Raw genomic sequence first — 18,841 nt, 5'->3', positions numbered from 1 at the left:
TTTAAACTAGTGACAATCTTTAGGAAACGTATTTACATGTGTTACATGACTGAATGGGATAATTACGAATGGCACAGGCCAATCGGCATCTAACTAACATACATGCAGGAAAGCGGAACCTCAATCTTTGTAACAATGTTGGTGATATTGTATCCATACACCGTAGTGTGAAATAGATGACTAATCATGGTCTACCAACACTCTAACAATCTAGGGGATAGTATTCCACCTGACGTGAGTAATATAGAAAAAACAAGGGGGGATTATCCTTTCTCCACTCTAATAGAACCTGACGAAAGCCATCGACCCGGCAAGGGCGCATGTCGGCTGAAACATGTAGACCATTCTTTTAGCTTTATTGATAGTGTTGTGAAGGACACATTGCAGGTTCTATTTTCCACATCCACATTTTTTACAAAGTAGATCCCAACTAGTTCCTCAGAAGCACCTCCTGGTGGAGGCCAACAAAGACCCGATGATGATGCTACCAACCAGGATTAAGCCACAAAAGACATACCAAAGGCGTAAAATGGTTGTTGAGGTTCCCATACATATTTTTTATCTAGATCCTTCGAGGCCTAAAAGCTCCACTCCTTTTTTTATTTTATGTAATATATTCGGAAGCTGAGTGGGGACCCCAGATTACTTCTACTTCTCTCCTTTGATAGATTGATGGTATATGAAGACATATCTGGGGAAAGAGGGTTAGGGGTGTGATGAATGGATGGGACAGGGGATTTGGGGAAAGGTGTGACAAAGGAAAATACAACACAAGAACAATATTCATTAGGGCGATGAGCAGCAAATCATCATCATCAATTTTTTGTGGAAGGATACGAAGGAATGAGTATGACACAGTACGGTTACATGCATTGCAAACAGTGTTCTGTCCCAGAGACCCAAGTTATCAGATATCTAAATGTTCTATCTTCTAGGTTTGAAAAAATATAATTATGGAGGAGTGAATTGAAACCACCCAGTTCTAAAAATATGATTGTTAAAATAAAAATGACACTTTATTGCCAAATTGAACGGTGCATCCACATTCTCCTCTGGAATGTCTGTCACTCTAGGGTGCCTGTCTTGACTGGTCCAGGAGGTAAGCAGGGGGGTGGAACTCAGCTTTCACCTTTCTTTTGTACAGGAGAGGAGAAGGCCTGCAGATTGTAAAACAGAAACTGTATTGTAGAGTTTAGGAGACGGACAGAAGGAAGGTAAGCTTCATGAGAAGTGTACCAAGTACACTCAGAGGCAGAGTAAAAAACAAGAGGAAGCCGACTTTCATTTTTGCCACAAGTACAACACACACACTCAGCAGCATTTCCCAAATCAACACACCTCTCTCCATTCCACATAGCTGAGTACTACTAGGCCTCGGTGTCATGTTTTCACTTTGAAGTCGATATCTTCCTTCTTGCAGCTGTTGATGAGGTAGTCCCAACCGAGTCCTTCCATCCTCCTCCTTACTCCGAGTAACTCCATCCTAGACCCGACCCGAGCAAGATAGATGTGTAGTGCATTGCTGTGGAAGAACAAGTAGAGAAATAGAACTGCAGTATTTTGTATAAGTTTGTGTTTGTTAACTAAAGTAACCAGTCTGGTTTCTGAAGAACCAGAATAAAGGAGTGAACTGTACAGGTACATTTTCGCTAAGTATGTTTGAAAAGGCCAATCACCTTCAGGAAAAATGATTACCCATCAGGCACCAAATATTGCAATTCATCAAAATCAAGTGTACTATTATTTGAACACCCTCCTTCACTGCCTGCCACCACATAAATCATCAATCATCACTCACAATCACTCACTCATTGTTGCAATAGTTGTAGTTGTCTCTTCCAAACCAAGCACGGACAGCTTAGTTCATAGGTACACCATTGTATCTTTGACGCAGACAACACATCTATTTTTGGCAGTCTTGCAAATCAACGATCTTCTGGGGCAGCCCTTCTAAGTGATGCAAAATAGTGTAGGCATGCCAGGGATGTATGCTTTGTCTCCAATGTCATGAAGGAATTTTGGAGGCTCCTTCACTGCACACTGGTCCAACTCGTAATCCAGCCATATCTGTGACTAACAAATGGTGGAGCAGCATAAATCTGACACAAACATAATGTTCCACAAGCAACCTTTTTTTTGGGGCAAAGAAAGACGTTCAACGAAAAAAAAAAAGTTCTATGGTGGCATTAGCATACTCAGGCCAGAAAGTAGAGTGTGTCCTCAAACTCAGGTGGTTCACCCAGAAGTTGGTCAGCTAACACACTTGATTCTGATCAATCCTCCTCCTCCTGTGCTGTTTCAGGAATGGTGTAGTTGTGTGGTATGAAATGTTGGTTCATTTTGACCATGGTCAATCTCTCCACATTTTGAGATGATAGGCTGGTCCTTCTCACTGTAACAACTGTGCCAGCTGCACTGAACTCTTGCTCAGAAGACACACTGACAACAGGACTAGCCAGATACTTTATTGCCAGCCTGCTGAGCTCTGCCCATTGGCGCATTTTCCCATACCAATACATCAATGGGTTTCGATCCTCATAAACCTCTTTTGGATTATCCAGATATTCCTGGAATATACTCTGAATGGTCATTGCTGCTGCCACTTGCTCAACCTCTTTTGCCTTCACCTCTACATTGGACTTAAGACCTGCCACATGAAACCAAGTCAATGCAGAGGTTGGACTGATTCTTCTGTTGCTGTTTTCGATGTTCTGGTTGCTGGTGATGGCTGCTGTGAGACAAGACTGCCCTCTCTGGAAGTTGAAGGCAGCACTCAGGAACTAAGGAGTGGGACTCTAAGTTTCAGCTGTTCTTCTTCCAGGTCTCCATGTCCGGCTTTGAAACACCCCCTTCAGAAAAATGACTGAAAGTGGCCAGACTTTTATTGCACCGTGGATCAAGTAATGTGGTGCAGAGGTACTCTTTTGACAGGGTGATGTACTTTTGCAGCCTTGAATTACAAGCCAAGAGTAAGATTAAGCTCTCAACCAATGCATGCGCTTCTGTGTTTTTGTTCACACCTGCAAGTGTGAACCTTTTGGCCATCTTCTTTAGCTGGTCCTGTTGTAGATGCAACAATGGGATAGCTTGGCCCATTGTACTGTCCTCCTTGATAACTTCCTGTGTGAAAACCTCAAAAGCGAGTAGCATTTGTGTCAGGCATTTGACTAGGCCCTAATTGTCCGCTTCCATAGTCATAGCTTTCCCAATTGCACCCCCTCCTCTTTGAATGACATAGTCATAGATCTGTCGGTACTGCTCAAACAGATGTTGAAACATGTAATAGGTCAAGTTCCAATGTGTTGACACCCCATGTATCAGGGCTTTAACTCATACTCTATCATAACACTGAATAATGTGCAACTGCATCCGAGCTTTAAAAGAATGGCTGAAATGAGTGCAGATTCTTTCTGCAGGTGGTCGGTATGTTGTTGACTATGTCTTATTTTTTTAGAAAGTCTTCCACCATCAGATTGATGTGCTAAACACAGAACCCTGATATAGTGGCTGTCTGCCATGACCTTGACAATGTTACTGCCATTGTCAGTCACAATAAATACAATTCTGAGACCTCTGGGTCACAGCCATTCAGCCACCTTGATGTTAAATTCATCCAAGATGTTTACAGGTGAATGTGATTTCTCCATGGCGAACATGGCTACTGTTCCATGCCGCCGATCACTCTAAAACCTTTCTTCAGGGCCAAGACGTGTTGATAGCTTTTGCTATATCCCTGCAAAAGAGATCAGTGTGCAGTGATGCTCAGGTAATCAGTCACATTGCAACTGGTTTATATGTCTAGTGTGAAAAACACTTTGCTGCAAAGCTTGTCCAATCAAATGAAGCACATCATGAAGCAGAAAAAGAACAGGAACACTGGCAAAGTAGGTCCAACTTGGATCCTTCCATTTCAGACAGATGGCTGCTTCAAATTCAACTCCTTCCACAAAAGAAATAGTGAGGAGGTCCATTGCTGACATTTTTGCCAGCTTCCCATTGTACAAATGTGCCATTGGGTAATTGCGGCCATAGGGCCCCTCCTGCCTAAACATGCCCTTAATAGTAGCCTTTATTTTCTTTTTTTCTGGGAGCCACTGATGCAGGTGACTTTTGAGAAGTAGGTGGTGGTAGACTCAGTGTACGCCGTGGTGGAGCAGCCACTGAGTGGTGTCTCCATCTGACTCTGAGTCTTGTGCCATAGTTATGTAGGTGAGGCAGAGGATTACGCTGGAGAACTACTGGGGGCAGGGCTTCTTTGCGTGAGGATGTCACCCTCTTCTTTGTCATCACCTCCACAGTGATTGGACTTGTAGTTGATGTTCCCCAGCTCTCCTCACCTTAATCACCAGGACCATGTTAAGCTATTTTTTAAGGTGCTCCTCTCACTGGAATGCGTGATGTTTTTTCATAGGGTCGTTTAGTCTCCAGTACCATAAACTCAACAAACATTTCTGTGGCAAATGGTACATATTGCAATGCTCTCCTCATCTTTGCTAATCGCAAAAAGTCCCAAACTGGAGAAAAGGACTTTCTCTCTGTGCCACTGCCAAAGCCTGAAGAACTGTAAGTAGGTGGGTGTGTTGTTGATTGCCTTTCTGCAACGCATACTTCTACTGAGGTAGGGGTTGGTGTAGACCCCAGCTCGGGCTTTACAAATATTGGAGCTGCTGATGCTACTTGCGCCACATCCCTCAGAGCAGGTTGAATAGTGATGTCAGACTCCTCTGTGCCAGCTTTCACAATGACTAGTTTATCGTCTTCATCCTCCTCACCATCCCCTTCCATACATCTAAGGCTTTTAGGAACTTTTCATTTCTCTTGCCTCTCTTGGTGTCTCCCGGACTCTGCCGGGGTCCACTCCATGTTCCTCCCATCATCATCAGAAGTGGTGCTTGGAGAAGATGGTGGAGTGGTACCTTTCCTTTTCTTTGCTGGAAATCTGATATCCAATGATTCTAAAAGAGGACGTTCTTGCTAGTCAGGAAGCTTGACCTCCTGTTGTGCTCCGACGTCAGGAGATATACTATTGCTGGCTGCGGGTGCTGTTGACTTTACTTGTTTCATGAAACGATGGGTTACTACTTTGCAGAAGGAACAAATCAAATTCAGCGTCACTGTTCATCTGTATTGCCATAATCGCAGTGGCTGCCTCACTGACAGGCATGGTCTTTGGCTTAGGTTGAGGTGGTGCTCTTGATGCTGAGTGGTGTCAGGATGTTAGCCACTGGTGAGGCCCAATTGATTAATTTGCCCCCCGTGAGACTTGGTCAGTGGATTACGGCAGAGTGATGCTAGCGTCTGGCTGTGTGTCTTACGATGTGAACCTTGCATAAGCCATCTGCACAATCAGGCTTTGACCGTCCAAAGGCAATTACAGCCTAGCCACAGGCCCTCCCTGAGGGATGTTCATGGACAAGGAGAATAGCTTAGATGAAAATCTAAAAATTCCATGGGTGCTTCTGTTAATTTTACTCCTAACAGTAATGATTTTACTGGACCATGAGCCGTTACCTGAAAATGTAATGCCCAGTTAGCAGAAAGCATCTACAGAGGCCACTTATCCATAAAAAAATTCTACCTGTTCAGCCAGACTCCAGCATCACTCTGCTGTAATCCACCGACTAAGTCTCACGGGGGGAAATTAATCAATTGGGACACCACTATTGTTTCACACACTATGGGAAAGGGATGCCTAACAGGTCATCAGCCGACGCTGTGGATTCTATTAGATCTGTTTTATTGCTCCTACAGCTTATAGTGATTTTGCTTGTTTTTAGCTGATGAAAGGGTTTTTAATTTGCTTTTAAAACCTTTTCATACCGGCCAATAAATGTTGCTGTAAGATGCCAACCCTGTTCAAATCTATGGGTACCACAGTTCTTGACCCACAAAGAGTGCCAAGGATCCTTTCGCCCCTCAATTGTCTTTTTGTGGTGAAAGGTAGTCACCATAAACTAGTTTGTATTATTCCATCTGTTACTACACTAGCCAATGATGTACACTTATTGTAGCCTTTTAAATCTGTTCACTGTAACTGGAAGTATCTGTTCTAAGCTGCTACATTCTTTTGAACTGATGGTTATGTATGTTTTTATTGCCTGCTAAACTTCATTGCAAGGGTTTTAAGTAGCCTGGCAATTTAAATAATACTTGAACTGTAAGGACATGTTTAGCATTAAAAATTTACATGTTCTACTTTTAAATACCATGCACCCTGCCGTATGGGCAACAAGGCCTACTAATGGTTGACTTATTAATATGTTAAAGGAAGGTTTGGACCTGTCAAAAAGGGATTCTTTTGAAAGGTTATTCGTGTAAACTGGTTTTACCATGCTGAAATGAGGTGCACATGAACTTTACCACTAGTTAGCAGGGGTAAGGTGCACACAGTTCAACAGCCAGCAACAACAGAGTTGAACAAAAAGGCAAAAGAATCTGAGGTGACCCTGCAGAAAGAGTAATTTTTCAATAATCACATGTCACTACATTCATATCTCCAATTCTCCTTATTGAACTTTTGTCGTTTTTGTGTCATTTCATTTTTCTAACTTTTACTAGTTTGGGGATTTTTAATTGTTTGCATTTATACCTTTCTGTTTTAGCAGTGTATGACTACTTTGCATCTTGCCTCAAAGATAAGCCTATCTGCTCTGTGCATAACTACCAGGGGGTTGAGCCCAGGTTAATTTAGTGACTTTCAGGGGCCATCCAGACAAGGACAGTGAATATTACTTGAGGTGGGTACTCACCCCTCAACTAGTAGCCTAATCTATTGTGCAGTGACCATTTACTTCTGTAAGAATGTTAGTTGCAACATATAGGACAGATGGTGCCTACAGAGAACAGCTAGACATCCTACTGCTTCCACTGTTAGTTCTTTGTTTATATGGCTGTCAAGAAGCTAGGTTTCCCAAGAGAGCAACACCTTGCATTCTGGGGAGGTGACCTTCCCAGACTCCTCTCTGATGATGAAAACTGGAGGATGCACTGACAGTGGGCCATTGCCAACTGCCTGAACTTGGACACATAAGCTGGAGCTTTTTTAAAGTGAGCTTTTCTTTCAACTTGGTCAAAGTTATCTTTGACCCAGACATACCCGACCCTGCTGCTGTTAGTGAATCCAGAATCTGATTTGAGTGCCGCCAAATCTCTCTTGATTAGGTAGAAACCTGAAGTCCCCTGCAAGCATATACCCTTTCTGTATCACCTTTTAATGTTCGTATTCTTTGTTTGACCCTTCTGCGGTTGTGGTAGTCCAGCAGCCAGTTGGCATGGCAGACAACCGGATCAAGAGAGATCTTTGTGGGTTTTTTGCCTTTGGGCCTGCAACCGTTTCTGTGGTTCAGACAATATTATGCCAGTGCCATCATCAAGATCGATGCCCGCTTGAGTATACAGTCACTGTCCCAGTCCCCTAGGGCACCAAGGTAGGGGGATATTCCCTTTGTGGGTGAGTGACACTACTAACCCTATATCCAATAGGTAGTATTGCATTCCGAGCGCCAGTAAACATCTATTTATAACATATGCACTGTTCTTTTTAGCAGTTTACTAAGATCACTATCAGTCATTTGCCCTTGTTCTTGCTTTGTTCGGTATTTACACAGAATATTGGAAACAAAAATGTCATGGGACATCATATTGTGTCAAGAATATCAAGGACAAAAATATTGTGACTGTAAGTTTCTATAGGTAAGCACATTTTTACTGTATATGACTCCACCTATATGTACCTTGGCGATATTATCTACTGGCGGTCGCCAGTAGATAGTTATAGTTAGGACCATGTTTCCATAGGAAATCCGCAACATTCTATTTGGAATAACTTTGGCGCCGGTTGACGAATCCTCGCGAAATTTTCAAAATAGGTGGGGCGCTCCGCTCCGCTCCTACCCTGAAAGTCTCGAGGGGATTCGTCAAGTGGGGGCTGAGAAAAAAGGGGGGTCCCAAAACACGTTTTCCCCATGCAATTTTCCATAGGGACCTTTAGTCCAAGGTACAGTCCGAACGGCTGAACAGAATTACTTGAAATTTGGCAGAGAGGTAGTCCTCAGCTCAGGGATGTGCCTTTTGCATATATGGAGTCAATCTGTTCAGTAGTTCCTGAGAAAATTGCAGTTAAAAGCACATACATATCTATAGCCGTGCACCGTGCGCACCCCGTGCGAGCACCCTAACGTGCGCGAGCGTAATTCTGATTGGTGGTTACATGTTAGTCAACGTTCGAATCGGTCGAAATCAGGAAGTGTCGGCCGCCATTTTGTTTGTTTTCAGTGCGAGAGTGAAAAAGGAAGGTGGCGAACGTGAAAAGGGGGCAAGGTAGAGAGTTCCTGACCCCCTAGCCTTTGTCAGGGGGTCCCTGAAGGACCCCGAAGGCAGAAAAAAACATTTTAATTTTTTTTTTAAAAATCGCGGGGTGCGCGGTGAAAAACCAACAAAACAAAAACAAAAAAACAAAAAAATGTAATACGTAGTTTATTGTAAAATAAATAAATATATAAAAAAAATAATAATACATATATAACTTAGCATTTAAAAAACCGTACAAATTCACTGAAAAAACCTTAGGTTTCACACACGTTATAGTTAGGAATTAGCATTTAAAAAACCTTGCAAATTCACTATAAAAACTCGCGCGGCCGCCACTCTATCACAAGGATGATGTCATCAGTGATGTCATGAGTGATGCCACTGACCATGTCATGAGTGATGTAATATGTGACGTCATCAGCAGTGGATTGCGGTCGCGCGAGTTATAGTTATCTGAACTAACTATAACGGGGGAATTTCATTGGTTTTTTGCGAGTGAAATATCCACCTAACTATAACATGTGTGAAACCTATGGTTTTTTAAGTGATATATATATATATACATATATATATATATATATATATATATTCAAGGTACATAGATATATACTTACCTATTTTGACTTTCCTTCCCTGAGAATAGATCCATTTAAATGCAAATCTGAGTCGTTGGCTTTACAGGATTTCCTTGAAGCACAAGTGATTCCCTATATCCCTAATACAGCAACAGCCCAGGATACTTAATGTAAATAATGCGCATCTGACACATAGAGATACCACACAAGCCTCTATACCAGTGGAGGAAAGTACTGTCAATGTAACAGAGGCCAATGTAACAGATGCCCAGGTTACCATTAATTTAACTCCAGAATGCTGCCCCTATATGGCAGTCACAGTCAATGCTCTTCAATAACGTCCGGGCCAAATTGAATCTTACGACTCACTAAGGAACAGAGTGGTTCATTGGCTCAATAAAAATTGCCACTACCTGGTAGGGGATGCCGACAAAATCCTCTTTACAAGGAGAGTGAGTCGGATTGGTCCCCTGAGAAAACTTTGTACAGGGGATTGCATTATAATTAACTTCAGGGAACCAAGGTGGGCTAAGGGTGTTCTACTTCTAACTGGGGTGGTACGTTACCTCCAAATCAAACAGAACACGTCAATACAGCCCTTGGGTTTTTTCTATAGGCGCTTTCAGCCCTCTGTGCCTCAGATGAGCAGAATAGGACCAACAGCTAACCACCTTGCCCCAGCATAACCCTCACTCCAACCATGGATGGATTTTATAAGTGACCAGGACATGTTACGTATCCAAGAAACTTGGTGTACTAAGTCTGTTTATTTTGAGGGGTTTTCAACTCATTGGTTGGAGCCCGAGCCATCTACATCAGTAAGGGCAAAAGGGGGGATTATGGTCCTTATATCGAACAGGCTCCCGTTAAACATAAAGAGAAAAACAATAATAGGCCCTCATTCATTAATTCTATGAATAACATTTAGGGGAGTCCAGGACATAGTTTTGGTCGATTTTTACAACAATGTTTTTAACAATACTCTGGGTAAGGTGACTTTAGCCCTTGAAGGGGGACTGGAGACTTTACTCCATTCCATCACGAATAGCTTTATATTAATTTGGGCCGGCGATTTTAATATTCACCTATGCCCACACTCTATTACACGGGTATATGGGGTCACTGATGATGCTGGGATTGGTTATCTACACTTCTCCCACAATGACTATGGTGACCAATTGAATACCCTGATTACCAAGTTCGATTTACATCTTCTAAAATGTGCATGCGATAGCAATGGGAACTCCATTCCAACTTTCATAGGGAGGAATTCTGACCATACCCTAATATCTGCTAATGCATGCAAGTGGTGCACCATACCAAGGGTTGACCGTCCAGGCCTGAGTGACCACAATTGTATTATATTGACAGAATGGGGAATGCTGTGTCCCATGTTTCCAGCATATCTTCCCATAGGAATAAAATGGAGAGATGGAGTTTAGTGTGCCTGAACTCAGAATTTAATAACACATCTTTTTGTGAAGATGGTTTCTGAATTGTTTGTTTAGAAACCACACTATTAGAAGTGGCTGGTTTCTTGACTTAAACCATCCTGTGTGCCTCTGCTTGGTTGTGTATTGCCTGTCTGGGTTTGGATGTGACAGGGTCTGGGAAGTGTCCTGACCCCAAGGAGTAGTAGGTGAGACAGCAACAGGCTGGCCTGCGTTTGATGTTGTGGGAGGAGTAGCCCCCTGGATGTGAAGAGGGCTGTGTTGCTGCCCCCAGAGGATGGCTCCATCTCCTACTGAGCGTCTGGGCACCAGACCCTGACTATCAAAGGCAGGGGGTGTGCACTGGCAGGAAGACACCCAGGTCTGGTTTGGACCGGGGTCAGAGCCCCCTGAACACAAAGACTTCAAAGGCATTTAGGGGTATAAATGTAAGAGCTGAAACCCCTGAACTTAAGACTGAAATCCATTCTGAAAAAGGATTGAAACTAATTTGTGATCAAGAGGAACCTCTGCCAAAGAAGAACAGCTGAAGAGAAGGACTGCCCTTGCTGTGTGTTCTGGGGCTGGCCTGCAGTTTGCTGATTTGACTGAGGAGAGCACAAGGGAATTTGCTATGTGCTGTGTCCCCCTGCTTGAGAGGACTTTGCGGTGTGCTGTGTCCTGAAGTAACTTGTCTCCAAGGGCCCGAGGAGAGCTGATCCCCTGTTGTGGAAACTCAGGAACATAAATGTTTCCAAGTGTGTCTCAGCAACGCTGTGTGCATGTACTTTTTGAACGCCTGAGACTGCCGTGTGGTCCGTGGTGCTGTTTATGAGGTGCCCCGTGACTGCAATGCCCCCGCAGTGTGAAACATCGTCCACGCTGCTGCATTGCTGTTCGTGGCCCGAGCCGTCATCGTAACTGAGGCTGTGAGTAAAGATCGCCGCCGCCGGCTTGACCTGCAAAGTGCTAAAGGATTTCTTGAAGCTAAGGAAGCTACAAGGTGAAAGGGGTCGTGATTATTGTTCGTCGAAAGGCAGCGCAGTAACCCGTCCAGCTACAGCGTCGCCTAGCAACAGAGGTGCAACGGAATCGGGATCGCCCAGCAGGACGTCCAATGAGTGGAGAGAGAGAGAGAGGCAGCACCCCCCCAGGTAAGACTTGGACTCCGGTCGGAAGTCGCAAGCATGTATGGCCAGGGGAGGCGTGCAGGAGGAGTACAGGAGTGCTCCGATCTCTCTCCCCCTGCACCGCGTTAGATAAGCTGAGTCCCCGAGCGGCCTGTTCCTGCCCAGCAGTATCGGGGCCACCCCTTTAAGCTTATGACCGTTGTCTCTGCTGTTGGGGCCTAGTGGTGCCCGAGTTGACCGCGCATATTGGCTTACCGCTTTATTCTTGCATTACGAACTGCCTGATTTTTGCATTACGAACCGCATTATTATTGCATTACGAACCACATTATTCTTGCATTACGAACTGCCTGATTTTTGCATTACAAACCGCATTATTCTTGCATTACGAACTGCCTGATTCTTGCATTAAGGACTGTCTTATTACTACATTATGAACTGCATAGCATTGCATTAGGACTGCATTAGAGATCGTGAATTGCTCATTAATACCGCAAGAACCTACAAGTGATTGCTGGCCTAATAACCGGCAAAGCGAAATATTACGAATACGCATATGTTGGATTTCTATGGTTGGGTCTCATCGTATTCCTTTTTATAAAGATACCGCTATTTTTATGAAACCAGTGTGGTGTCCATTTGTGGTGTTATCACTGTGTTACTGGGAGTCTGGTTGCAAATACTTTACACATTGCCTTGGAGATAAGCCTGGCTGCTCGTGCCAAGCTACCAGGGGATGAGCAGGGGTTATCTAAGAGTGTGTCCCTCCTTACCCTGACTAGAATCAAGGGTCCCTATTTGTACTAAGGTACCTACCTCAGCCAACTAGTGACCCCCAGTTCTAACATTGGTGGGCAGCGGTTGGAGATTTGAACGTGTATTTGAAACTGACTCACAGTGATTGGTGTACATCCCTAGTTTTAGCGCAGACCACGACGCAACAACATATTGTGTTTTTGATTTTTGAGCGACCTTTAAGCCACACATCATGTCGCAAAGGAGTCAAGTAGCCAGTGAGGCTGCAGAATTGGAATTCGACATTGAGGCATTGCTTACCTACAAAGTTGATCAATTAAGGCAGTTCTGCAGAGCTTTGGGATGTCCCATGAAAAGTAGCGCCAAGAAGGAGGAGCTACAAACAGCCTTGAGGGCCTGGCGGGATGCCAAAGAGGCTCGGGAGACCGTTGATGCTGAGGTGGATGAGGATGACCCAGGGAATGGATTTGTTCCACAGGATTTGCTGGTGGAAGGACCAGCCTCAGGAGCTGGTAGTAACCATTCAGGGAGGAGCTTTTCCCCAGAGGAGCTGGAGGAAAACCAAAGGGTCAGAGAGCATGAGTTGGAGGTTTTAAAACTTAAGGCTGAAGCAGAGGAGAAAAAGCTGCTCATTGAAAGTGAAAAGCGAGCAGAGGAGAGCAAGAACGCTCTTGCCTTGGAAGAGAAGACACTCTTAGCTCATGAGTTAAGCATGAGGGAACTGGACATTAATGCTAAACCGGTGGAGTCCAGTTCGAATGGTGGCAGCGCACAGCCAGTGCCAGCGGTTTAGGTGTACATTCCCAAAGACTTAGTGCGAGATTACCAAAGGGGTGATGATATTTATGCGTGGTTCACGGCATATGACATCGCACTGAGGATGAACGAGGTGCCTGAGAACCATTGGGGGCGGGCCTATGGAAACACTTTGAGGCTTCTGGGAGGGATGTTTTACCACCCTTAGAGAGGGCGGGAACCCTGACCTACGCCATTATGAAGGAGGCTTCATGCCTCAGGTATGGGCTCACTCCTGAACAGTACAGGCAGAAATTCAGGAACTTCAAGAAACTGGAATCCAGGCCTTTGGATGGGGGGGTGGATGAGTACACACATGCACTGGATGATTGGGTGATGGTTAGCATGGGGAATGATTTAAAGGGATTACTCAATTTGGGCCCCAGGGAGCCCCGGCTCAGTAATCATTTTTCAGAGTTGCGCCAACACATGTTAGAGTGCGAGCTCTTTGATTCCCAGGAGCTTGCACCAGAGACAGACCTCTGGTTAAGGGACAGAGTGTCTGGAGAGGCGCTAAAGGGGAATCCCAGCAGCGACTCAGACATCTTCCGGTCCCGTGGGAGGGAAGAAGGGCAGATTGGCGCAGTCAAGTCCCAGAGAAGTGGGGTGTGTGCAGGCTAGCACTCTGTCTCAAAGGAAAGGGAGGGAGCGGGAGCGGCGTCCCCGGGGGTCCGCAGCCCCACCCCAGAGGCTGGAGGGTTCCTTAGGAGAGCGCCCGGTTGGAGGTCTAGAGCCTACTTGCCAGCTGTGCGAGGAAGAACACCAGGCACCAGGAGGTCGTGGGGCGTCTGTAACCAGATCTCCCCACGGTCCTGAAGTTTGTGGGTGCCATTCCTAAGTAGCAGGCCCAGAATTCTAGACAAAAGGTTGAGAGGGAGTGTTCCCCAGTAGGAAAACCCATGGGTCAGGGCCCAGCCAGAAGGGCTGGGTTCCCTAGAAGTCACCAGAGTAACCCTGCCTGGAGTTGGCAAGGGACAAGCACCCCTAGGGGACCCTGAACTGCCAGGAAGTATCAGTGGAGTAGCTTAGTTGGCCCAGGGAGTTCTAACCAATGGATCCCCCTGGGGTCAGGAAGGCATAGAACAGGAGGGTGTACCTGCGGTAGCGGGCCCGCGTCCTGCTTCTATCGCCCCAAGCAGGGAAGTCCCCAGTTCTAACAGTGACCATTCAAGACCAGGAATAGTTGATATGGCGCCTGTTATCTCTGGACATTATGATACAAGAAGTGTCATGGGCCTTGAAGGAAAGTAAAGGGGTCAAGACCTCAGGTCCAGTTGGGTCCCCAGTAGATGTTGATTTATGCGTCCAATTCCTAACCAGAATTTTTGACATGGCTGAGATGATAACGATTCTGCCTACATGGGGTACATCTATTATAGTCCCCATCTTTAAGAAGGGTAATAAATTAGATCCCAAGAATTACTGGCCAATTTCCTTGCTAGACTCATCTGCGAAGGTGATGAACAAAATCCTGCTCAAAAGATTAGAAGAATGGGCTTGGGACTGCTCAATACTTTCACCGGCACAGTTTAGTTTTAGGAAAGGTGTTGGGACCCTTGAGCAATATGTGAACCTGAATCTACTTATAGGCAAGTATACACGTGCCAAAGGCGGAAGACTATACCTCTGGTTTGCTGACTTGAGCAGCACTAGCGACCTAGTAGACCACACTATCCTTTGAACCACTCTGCTCACTATGGGGGCGCCTAAGCCAATTATCTGCTTTCTGGCACGATTATATACAAATCTGGTGACTAAAGTACGCTATGGTCCTCAAGGTGAATATACCAAAAACTTTGCAGTCAAAGAAGGCATTCATCAAGGCTGTGTACTCGCCCCTTTGTTATTTTTTTTGTTTATAAACGAGGTGGACCAAATCCTACAAACAAACTGTGCATGCCGATGCCCCACAAGTGGCTGGGCGCCCCATACCAATGCTCTTGTACGCAGATGATGCTGTCATGCTGGCCAGGACTCCGGTGAGGTTGCAACATTTAATGAATACCTGTAGGGATTTTATTGCTGCTAGAAAATTGATTATCAACAAAAGCAAAACTTACACTATGGTTTGTGGGTCAGGGGACAAACAATGTAGAACATTTTTTATGGATGAGTTGCTGGGGGCCTCTGTTGATACTTTCTGCTACCTGGGAATTACATTTTCAGGTAACGGCTCTTGGTCCCGTGAAATCATTAATGTTAGGAGCCAAATGAACAGAAGCACCCATGGAATTTTTAGATTTTCATCTAAGCTGGGTTATAGGCCGGTTAAGGAGATGACAGCAATTTATAAGGCAAGGGTTTTATCCACTGCAACATATGGGGCAGGAGCAAGGGGCTGCCACAATAGTAAAGCACTTCAGACAGAGGAAAACAGCTTTCACAAACGCCTTCTTAGTCTGTCCACCTCGTCTTCTTCCAAGATCATTCATAGAGAAGTAGGGCTCCAGTACCTCACAGACATAGTTACACTTCGTCCCTTGCTGCTTTGGCGTTCCATATGGTCCAAGGTCGAAACGACTTTTACAAAGTCTATCATTTTAGATTGTTTTACTCTGGACAATGTGTTGCCATTCCCTGGTTAAGCTATATTAATTCTTTGTACAGTAAAATTATTCATGATGTCAGTCTGGACTAACCCTCCATCGGCAATATCACTTAGCAAGTTGTCCATCAGAGAAACCTTTATGAATCACAAGAGGGAAGTCTGGTTGGATTGTGAGAGAAGGAAATCAACAGTTAAGTTTTACTTAACACTTACTTTAACAGAGGGCTGTCAAGATAACTTAATTTATATTCCTAATCTTACGCACCGTTTTGTACTGGTTAGATTTAGACTGGGAATTGCCCACCATCTAGTTGCCTTCCCTAACATGAAAAGGTGTCCCCTGGATTTGACTCCTTGCCCATGTGATAGCCAGAGTAAGCAGAGCACTGTGCACTTTATGCTGTTTTGTGGTTTTAATTCTAGTTTTAGAAGTTACTACTCAAAACCACTTTTGCTTGCGTATGGCAATAGATCGCATATTGCTGCCTTGAAATACTTGTCCGAACTAAATAGTGCTAGGGTTTGTCTTAATGTAGCACTTTATATTACAAATGCAAATAATATACACAAAAGTATTGTTGTACTGACACAGTGATGACCCTACAAGGATTTTAAATGGAGACTGAACCCCTCTTAAATATTTTAAGTGTTTTTAGACATGATTAACGTTGGCTCTATGTTGTAAACCAAGTGTCGCACTGTATTATTTATTACAATTTGAAACTATTAATGAGCAATGTATTCAGCTTTTTATCTATGTACACTGTTATGGTTGTTTTACACATATAGAATAAAGTTTTTGAAATGAATTGAATTGACTTGCCTTCCCGATATTTTGGGCCTCAATATTTTTGACATGATAGTCTGTCCACGAGATATTTTTTGGTTGCAATATTCTGTCAATAATCCATTTGCTCAATTACTGAAGTAGGTGTTTGCGAACACTACATTACAAAGCAACTTCATTTTAGCAGGAGTATGTATGGTTAATTGTCCGATTTGTAGAGTATTGACTGAGACAGCTAGTGATTGAAAAAATCTTTGCATTATTTACAAACGTATTTAACCAATAGTTCCATACCAGCATTGTTGTGTTAGTGATTTTCATTGCAGGCCGGGTACAAGGTCAGGGTACACACAAGAAGATGGCGGCGTCTACCCATTCTTTTCACAGAGTGGACACCGTCTACCCTGCCATGAGGTTGGGCCCCAGAAATGTATTAAACTTGTCCCTGTGTAATTTTCAAACACAGGGACACATTCAGCAGCACCTACAGGTAGTCTGCTTTCATTTCAAGCAGCAATTTGCAGGTGGGAAGGGCCTTATCAGATTACAGCAGGTTAAGGGGCTACCAGGCCTCCTTTAGTTGGAGTCTCCAGGCTGGGAGCTATTGGGAGCCTCCCACCTAAATGTAATGGAGGGGAAATAAAGGCCCACAGCTTAGTCACAGTTACTGAAGAGTGGCATGCCTTTGACTTTGTTCAGTCCCTGATTAGAAGAGATCTGCACACACTGTACCACTGTCAGATGTGTTGGTCTGACCCAGTTTTAAGACAATTAAGGGGCTGATTTAGATCACGGCAGGCGGGTTACTCTGTGACAACGGTAATGGCTATCCCGTCCGCTGAAATATAAATCCTATTTATAACCCAAGTTGTGATGAAGTAACCCGTCCGCCGAGATCAAAAATAGGCCCTAACAATTTCAATGCTTCAATTTTGTTTTAGTTTTTTTCTGGGGCTTTAGCGCTACTCATCCCAATGTGGGGTGTCAGAGCGCTTTACATCACATGTACACATTATACATTGACAATAAATCATATGTGTGCAAATCAATGTGTAGGATGTGTTACATAAGACAGTGAGTGTTACAAGATGTAGGCGCCACGTCTTTCATACCTCACTGTGCTATATTTGAAGGAGTACAATTTATGAACTGCAAATAACAAAAGGATCTCTGTGTTAAAAGCAGTAACCCACTTACCCATTCAAATAAATTAAAATCTGTCATCTGCCTGTTATATAATGTGCTTTGCAAGGGACATATTAACCCTTTATGCTACTTTGATTCAAAACTGGGTCTAGAAAAAAACACAGAACTCTCCAGCAAATATGTTAACCTCCAGAGTTATCTTACCATTATAATTATTCCCTTAGATTTCGTTAAAACACAAAGATCTCTGCAGCAGGTGCCTTAACCCCATAAGAATTTTTTTAATGCAGACTTTGCAACCAATTAAGCAGAACAGATTTACTGCCATGTTTCGCCTTGTTGGCAATTTCTTTGTGGCAGGGATTTAAAAAATAAGGGCCTTATTTATGAAGGCCTGCAACACTTTTACGCTGCCGTTGGGTCACTTTTTGTGATGCAGCAGTGGCGTAAATAATGCGCCATATTTACAAAGTAATACATTGTAAATGTCTGTGCTACATTATACCTGCATCAGGTATAATGTGTGCAGGGTGGGCGTCCTCCCCAAAATGAAGGGTCATAGGAGTGGTGCAGTGAAATCTATGAGATTTCATTGCGACACTTCTAGGACGCTACTTCGTCAATATCTTACGCCTGCCTCACAGCAGGTGTAAGACGGATGCAGGCCCTTTCACATGGGGCTTGCCCCATGTGGAAAGACACGTTGCTGGAGTTGCAACTGTTTTCAGACATACCCCAGCAATGCGTCACTTTTGCGCCTACAGATACGTCAGTAATGCTGATGTATCTGTAACTCCTTGCGTCGTGGAGCGTCGTACATTAAATACGGCGCATCCATGGTGTTGCAAGGAGGCCGCAGTGAAAACTGTTGCGTCGTTATTTTCATGCAACAGTTTTCATAAATGAGGCCCTCAATGTATACGTTGAGGCCCGGATTTTGCATCTGGGTTGCGTCACTTTTTGGCACAACCCCGATGCAAAATCTCATTTGTTACATATTGTAATGCGCTCAAATGAACATATGAGTGAGGTCTTAAGATCTGATGCCACTTCTCATGATGTCAGTTTCTGTAATGTCATGTGCCGTGAATGTCACGGGCCATGAAGTTACTTGAATGCTGCCCAACTTCGTTCGTCCCCCTCCTACACTTTTCAGGACTTGTGCTCTGATTGCAAGATTTGGCTGATCAATTCTTTGCGATCGTTCACTGATTGCAATCTTTATCGCCGTAGTCAGAGGCGCTGATTTTTATGGCTGTGCTGTGCCACATTGAGCGTTCCTTATTGTTTTGTATTCACATCTGTTAATGACAACGTTTAGAAATGGCAGAAATGTTTTTGTAGGGCTACAAAAAAATGATATA

General features: G+C 44.1%; 1 long non-coding RNA gene across 1 annotated transcript in view; it reads right to left on the bottom strand.

Annotated features, from left to right (window-relative positions):
- Nucleotides 1-413: 413 nt before the first annotated feature.
- LOC146860058 (uncharacterized) overlaps nucleotides 414-18,841 on the bottom strand; it is a 51,961-nt gene continuing 33,533 nt past the window's right edge. Inside the window, exons 2-3 of the long non-coding RNA XR_014979089.1 lie at nucleotides 1,339-1,522; nucleotides 414-1,157 (exon numbers count right to left, since the gene is read on the bottom strand). This is a non-coding gene — a long non-coding RNA (uncharacterized LOC146860058). The remainder of the gene's footprint in view (nucleotides 1,158-1,338; nucleotides 1,523-18,841) is intronic.

This window comes from Triturus cristatus, chromosome 3_1 (assembly GCF_964204655.1).
Source record: "Triturus cristatus chromosome 3_1, aTriCri1.1, whole genome shotgun sequence".
Classification (NCBI taxonomy): Eukaryota; Metazoa; Chordata; class Amphibia; order Caudata; family Salamandridae; genus Triturus; species Triturus cristatus.
This window is presented reverse-complemented; position numbering and strand designations above follow the sequence as displayed.